The sequence below is a fragment of the Zootoca vivipara genome, chromosome 17 (assembly GCF_963506605.1).
Source record: "Zootoca vivipara chromosome 17, rZooViv1.1, whole genome shotgun sequence".
Lineage (NCBI taxonomy): Eukaryota > Metazoa > Chordata > Lepidosauria > Squamata > Lacertidae > Zootoca > Zootoca vivipara.
In genome coordinates, this window is record NC_083292.1 from 36,765,876 (window position 1) to 36,771,844 (window position 5,969).

Genomic DNA, 5,969 nt, shown 5'->3' on the forward strand with positions numbered 1-5,969 from the left:
TTGCAATGTGATGAGCCTCAAATGCCTCTAATTATAGACCTTGGGGAAAGTCTCTTGAGGTGGAAGATGTGAACCAACACAACGAACATGGGATTGGGAGGTGGAAAGCGCAGCACATAGACATGTGCTTTGGGTAGCGATGAAGAATGTGTCCATTCATTGGCGGTGCCTCATTTCCTAGGGGCTGGGTGCTTAGTCCTGTATAAAACGATCCTCTTTCCCCAAGCTCTTCACTCATCCGCTTGAATCTCCATTGTGCTTCCAAGTTCCGACTGCTGTACAAGGTACGTTTGAATTTAATTGCCGGTTATTTGGATAGCCTTAAACTTCTTACAGAAACCATATCCATAATTAGAGTTATTGGGTAGATTTACGGGAACTACCTGCAGGACAAGATCCATCAGGTTTTCTTCTTTACAACTTTATTCCACTTCACTCCTTACAGAGATTTTTTTTTAATAATAGAAGGAATGAATTTGAAAATAATAATAATAATAATCCTTTTCAGAATTTCGTTCCTTATTTTCAGTTGTTCTTCAGATATTATGTCATTTAGCATTTTGGTTAAATGTTCGCCTAATGCTGGATCTCTCTCGTTGGGATCCCAGACTAATAGACTTCAAGTTTCTATAATATATTGAGTTCTGTCTTACCATGTTGATATGTATTGGGCTCACAGGCCATGGCTGAAATAACAACAGAGTTGTCAAGTATAGTTTCTATAACTGATAATTGTCAGGGAATTGGAATGTACTGAAGGCATAACGAGAAGATAAAAATGTATTGTGTCTTTCTCCATGCATGCATGGATGTGAGTACAGCATGGTTTGATTACTGAAACCAACTCTTCACTTTTTTTCAGCTCTGCTCCATCAAAATGGCCTGTTGTCAAAACAAGACTCAGTGTTGTTCCAAGTGTGGCTGCTCTCCTTGCTGCTGTTCACAGACTCAGAGCTGTTCCAAGTGTGGCTGCTCCCCCTGCTGCTGCCACAAGGCTAAATGCTGTTCCAAGTGTGGTTGCTCCCCCTGCTGCTGCCACAAGGCTAAATGCTGTTCCAAGTGTGGTTGCTCCCCTTGCTGCTGCCACAAGGCTAAATGCTGTTCCAAGTGTGGCTGCTCCCCATGCTGCTGTTCCCAGAGCCAGAGCTGTTCCAAGTGTGGTTGCTCCCCCTGCTGCTGCCACAAGGCTAAATGCTGTTCCAAGTGTGGCTGTTCCCCTTGCTGCTGTTCCCAGTCTTGCTGTTCTAGATGTGGCTGCACTCCCTGCTGTTGTCGCAAGTTGACCTGCTGCTCCAAGTGTGGCTGCTCCCCCTGCTGTTGCCGTTCCCAGCCCCGCTGCTACTGCCCTCGCTGCTGCAACCAGTCCTGCTGCTCTCCGTGCTGCTGTTCCCGTTGTCGCCGCAGCCCCTGCTGCTGTTGCAATCAGTGTGGCTCTTCCCCCTGCTGCTGTTGCAACCAGAGTTGCTGCGTCCCCTGCTGCTGCGGCCAGACCTGCTGCTCTACTTACCAGTACAAGTGCTGAAACTGCTAACAGGGCCTTGGATTTGAAAAACAACAGCTGCATGTCAGCCCAGATCTTGGCAGCAAAACCCAGCATTCTGCTTGCTAGCTCAACACTCAGAATGTAGGGATGAACGTCACCACAAACCCCATACTCAAAGACATGCCAGTTGCCTTCCTGTTGAGAGAGATGCCTCAAGCTTTGTCCCTGCCTCCTTCATGAAATTTAAGATTATTCTCTTTAAAACATATTGGAAACCCCTAAAAGTGCCTTGATATGTTCATGAAATATGTATGGTGTTCTATGTTTTCCTTTCAGTGTATTGGGTGGTTTTTTTTTTCCCTTTCTCTAGCTTTTCCCAATGTCCACTAATAAAATTCTGAATTCCTGGCAGTATCTTGTGTTGTTGATCATTGGCCTAACCTTGCCAGCTCTTCATATCTTCTGGCTTTAAAGCCATCTTCCTGATCTGAGAGTTTTCTGCATTCAATGCAACATTCCCTCGTGCTTGCTAGCAGATCACGCATTTAGCAGGAGCATAGCTGTCAACTTCCGGATTGGAAAATAAGGGATCAGCAGCCTCACCCAGCGGCGCGGCACCGGAAATTGGTTCTGTGCATGTCCAGACATGTGCAGAAGCGATTTCTGGTGCCCAGACATGGGCAGAGCTGCACCGGAAATCAGTTCTGTGCATGCCCAGGCATGTGCAGAGGCGATTTCCGGCAGCGCTCGGCAAGTGAGCCAGCAGCCGGACAAGGCATTTTACCGGGCGGCGGCTGGCTGCTCGCTCGCAGGGGGGGGGCAAGTGGAGCCTCCCTGGCCAGCAGGGAGGGAGATGAACTGCTTGCTTCCTTATCTGGGAAATTTACGGGATATCTAGCAATCTGGGATAGCAGCGGGAAACAGATTGAAATGAGGGAGTTTCCCGCAAAAAACGGGAGGGTTGACAGCTATGAGCAGGAGTCCAGATGCAGTAAGGTCCAACCCTGCATACTCAATGTGCCTCTCAGTTTGATTATTGTTTCTTTATTTCACCCTGCTATTCATCTAACTAACTCTTGATGGTGTATTCCTCATTTTTTTCTGCGACAGAGAAATCAAGGTGATCTATGAATACAGGTTTCCCCAGTTTATAGTAAATATTCTAGCCATTTACTTTTTTTAAAAAACATACAAAAGCAATAAAAGAAAAACAAAAACAAAACAAAAACAAAAATATAAAAATACAAAAAAAGATGAAAAGAAAAAAAGAAGGAAAAACATCTTATTTATAACCTTTAACATAACAATATCATTCTGGACTGCCCCGACTCCCCCCACTCTGGGTCCCTTATAATAACCATATAAGCAATGTTCTGTAACTCTGCTATTTTCCTTTACACATTACAATTTTATCATTTTTATTACACCACTATCCATGTCTAATCTTACCCACTTTCCCAATATTTTATCTTAAATTTCTTCCCTTAGTTTAATATTTTACCAAAAATGCAATTATTATTCAAATCTTGAAATTCTATTCTCCTTTCTTAATTATCTATATTTAGAACCATCCCCCCTTTTGCTGGAGCCAAATTTCCCAGACATTTCAGTGAATTCCTAATGTCAAGCCAGTTTCAGACCATTTAAATCCATCCATTACAATACCCCTTTAAAAATCACCTCATTCCCACACTTTCCCCCCAAACCCCCCAAATTTGATTCCAGATCTTCTGTCGTCTCTTCCATGCTGCCCAACCCACTTCCACTGTCTTTGCAATGTTCTTTAATTCTGTGGAAAGAAACCAGTCCTTTGCAGTGTCCAATTCCAGACCAACTTCCATTTCTCCACTTTTTCTACCCAGTACCCAGTGCAGACTTTGGACTCCCTCTCTCACTAGGAGTCCAACAGTATACACTGTTTCTTTTTTGAGGCCTCCTTGTATCAAGCCAAAGTCCTGTTCCACATCTCTCACTTGCGGAACAATGTATCCTTCGTCTTTTTCCTCTTCTTCCAATATTTGTGTTTGGGCATCTTGCAAGTCTTCTTTATTCATTAAAATCATTCCTTTCTCAAATCCATTTTTTGCATCAAAACAGTCATTTCTCTCTCTCCACAATTTATTAGCCTCTCTCAGTTGCTTGTTATTCTCATCCAATTCCTGTTTAATCTCCAACAGTAACGCAGAAATCCTTTGCCAAGCCAAGTCTTGTGATGGTGTTGTTATGGCTACAGCCATCTTTGATATCTCAAATTTCATATTAGTCCAGCAGGTTGTATGGCCGGAAATGGCAGGGATCAGATTTCTTCTTCTCTAACGCCATTTTTAAGTCCAAACTGGATATATTCTTCCTTTAACACCATTTTCCCAAATAGTTTCTAAAGTCTTAATCACTACATTTGATATTTTTTAAACATTCTTTATTATTGCCATATTCTAAATACCATTCACTGACCCATCCGGAAACCCGGGTCCAGCTTCCAGAGGGACTTTCTTTTATTAAATTGTCGTTTTGCAGGATCCACCACTTAATCAATCCTCTCCCCTGTGCATGCTACAAAGGAGGGTTTTTAAGTCCACTTTCTGGTAAATTCAATGTATCCCACTTTATCAACTTAGGGTTGTTTCATTGCTTCACAGTCTCTCGGAGGGGGGTAATCAACTCCCTTTTTAAATCACCCCCTGCAGCCAATTCTAATTTTTCCCCCGATATTTTTTTCCGTAGACAGCTTTTTGCTGTCAGGTTCGAATATAAATTCCTTACTTGAAAGAAGGAAGGAATCCACCGCTCTCCGCTGTCGGCACGTAGCTTCACTTTGCGAGGGTGATGATTTCACTCAAAATGGCCCCCGCCACTTCCACTCAGACTCTCTCCACTCAGACTCGTCCCCAGGACACTCTACCTAGGGCTCTTTTGGGGAGGTGTGGCGCTATCACACCTCCCCCCCCCTCACGGAGCTGGGTTGCCTCGGAGCTCGAGGCAAACCCCGTCGATTACAGCGCTTGCGGTGGCCGGAAGTGACCTATTCTAGCCATTTACACCCCTAAGGTCTTTACAACATAAAATATACATCTAGGTATATATCTTCTCTCATATATATATATATATATATATATATATATATATATATATATATATGATAACTTCTCTCTCTCTCTCTCTCACACACACACACAATATATATATATATATATATATATATATATATATATATATATATATATATATATATATATATATAGTGTTTGTGTGTAAAGCAGGCATCCCCAAACTGTGGCCCTCCAGATGTTTTGGCCTACAACTCCCATGATCCCTAGCTAACAGGACCAGTGGTCAGAGATGATGGGGATTGTAGTCCAAAACATCTGGAGGGCCGGAGTTTGGGGATGCCTGGTGTAAAGTTATCATCACACAGCCTCCATTGGAAGATTTGTACTGCTGGATTCGCTTGACATCAGGCTTGGATAGGGGAGCAAAAATGAAGGCAGGTTGCACAACAGTTTAATCCACAGTATAGTGGCTATTGCAGGGGCCAGGAAACCTTTTCAGCAGGAGCCGGTCCACTGTCCCTCAGACCTTGTGAGGTGCTGGACTATATTTTGAAGAAGAAGAAATGAACAAATTCCTATGCACCACAAATAACCCAGAGATGTATTTTAAATAAAAGGACACATTCTACTCATGTAAAAACACGCTGATTCCCGGACCGTCCGTGGGCCGGATTTAGAAGGCGATTGGGCCGGATCCAGCCCCTGGGCCTTAGTTTGCCTACCCAGAGGCTATTGAGTAATGAGATACGAAAGTATTCAGGGAATTTGGAACAGGGTTGGAAAGGGACAGTTGTTGTTTTTAAAATAAAATCAAAATACAAGAAGAAATAACAGAGTTGAGCACAACATAGTTAACCGAAAACCTCGCACAATGGAGCTTTGCCCAACTGCCTCCTTGCTATTCTGAAACCTTGTTTTAAAGCACCAGTTTGCTGTTTCAGCAGGTTTCCGTAGAAAGCCTCTCCAACCACCTTTGCAGCTTACTGGGTGGGTTTCACAACCAACTGTCCCTTGGCTTGCCAACGGAGACTGTTCCACCACATCTGCCTTCTTCTCTTTTTTATCAAAAATGTTTTTATTACTTTTACATATAATCACATTATATCCTCTTATTATAACTCTTTGGCTCAACAGAGCCTAACAACTTCCCGCCCGCCCGCCTAATGGTTTACAAAATTAACTTTTGCATCCTTGCATCCTTCCTCTCCTATTCTTGTTATATCATTACCTAAAGTATTAAATTACTCCACCTGAATAAGTATCCATTTCATCTTACAAATCTTCAGGTAACCCTGCTAGTGATGTTAATTGCTTACAGTTGTCTTTTAATTATAATATAAATTTATTCCAGTCTTTTTGGAATGTCCGATCTTGTTGGTTCTGGGTTCTTCCCGTCAGCTTTGCCTGTTCCGCAAAGCCCATCAGCTTCATCTGCC

The 5,969-nt window shown here is 42.9% G+C and overlaps 1 long non-coding RNA gene across 1 annotated transcript; it reads left to right on the forward strand.

The window, feature by feature from the left end:
- Nucleotides 1-241: 241 nt before the first annotated feature.
- Nucleotides 242-1,894, forward strand: LOC132591351 (uncharacterized). Its single transcript, XR_009556923.1, has 2 exons — nucleotides 242-284; nucleotides 863-1,894. It is a non-coding gene; the product is annotated as an uncharacterized LOC132591351 (long non-coding RNA).
- The last annotated feature ends 4,075 nt before the right edge of the window (nucleotides 1,895-5,969 follow it).